Below are 990 nucleotides of genomic sequence, written 5' to 3'. Positions count from 1 at the left end.
CAATCATCTGTTCATGCTCACCCCGCACGTGTTTGTCACGTTTTGGTAAACTTCGTTGGCGTTTTTTCCAGAACACTAACGCGAAATGTCTAAATTTGAAGTTCGGTTAGGAGACCTGAGCAACCGCGATACATTTCAGCTACCTCTATATATTATAACCTTCTACTCCATATATTTATGCCAACTTGATTCCGCCGGGATGGTTGCTACACACAATTTGAACAATTTGGGATGATCCAGTAAATGATCTGGCTCAATAGCGCGCGATCGAATAATTGATTGTCGCAGACGTAGTCGCCGGTGTCGTGAAATGACATGTCATAGAAACCTGGTTTAATGAATAAGAAAGTCGCGATGCACACATCAAAGTATATGCTTTTTGTTACACTGCGAGAACAACAATGTGAGGCTCTGGAGACATCGTGGGCATACAACCATCCCAAGTTCTTTCTCTATACCCACTTCGGTGGTGTTCCTTCAATCGTGTCAGTAGCTTCGCCAACATTACCCAGTATCAAAAAGACCATAATACTCTTTGCTTGTCCCTCCAAAATTTTGCATAAGCATTGTTTCCAGTTTCTCTTGGGACCATTACTGCCATTATAAGTCTCATGAGAAAACAAAAACAATCCTTATGCAAAATTTTGGAGGGACAAACAAAGAGTATTATGGCATTTTTGATACTGACTAAGTGTCCAACACAAGCAGCACTCCAACCTAAACAACAACAATTCAAGCCAAGATGGAATAAGCACAGAATAGTTCCCATATGACCTTTTTGCAAGGAAGGCCGAGGTTCACCTGGCTAATGCTGCCAGGGGTAAACTTGTTACGTAATGCGTGAACACAAAATATCCAACGAGATTTTACGAAATTGTGATTGTGACTGACCCCCTCATCAAATCTGCACTTGATGGAAATCTATAATGTATAGAGCTCTGCATACTGCATACTAGTTTGGTGTTGTAAAATTTTAGCCGGGCTAAATCA

Source organism: Montipora capricornis, chromosome 7 (assembly GCF_036669925.1).
Source record: "Montipora capricornis isolate CH-2021 chromosome 7, ASM3666992v2, whole genome shotgun sequence".
Classification (NCBI taxonomy): domain Eukaryota; kingdom Metazoa; phylum Cnidaria; class Anthozoa; order Scleractinia; family Acroporidae; genus Montipora; species Montipora capricornis.
The sequence above is the reverse complement of the archived record's forward strand: the minus strand, read 5'-3'. Positions refer to the sequence as shown.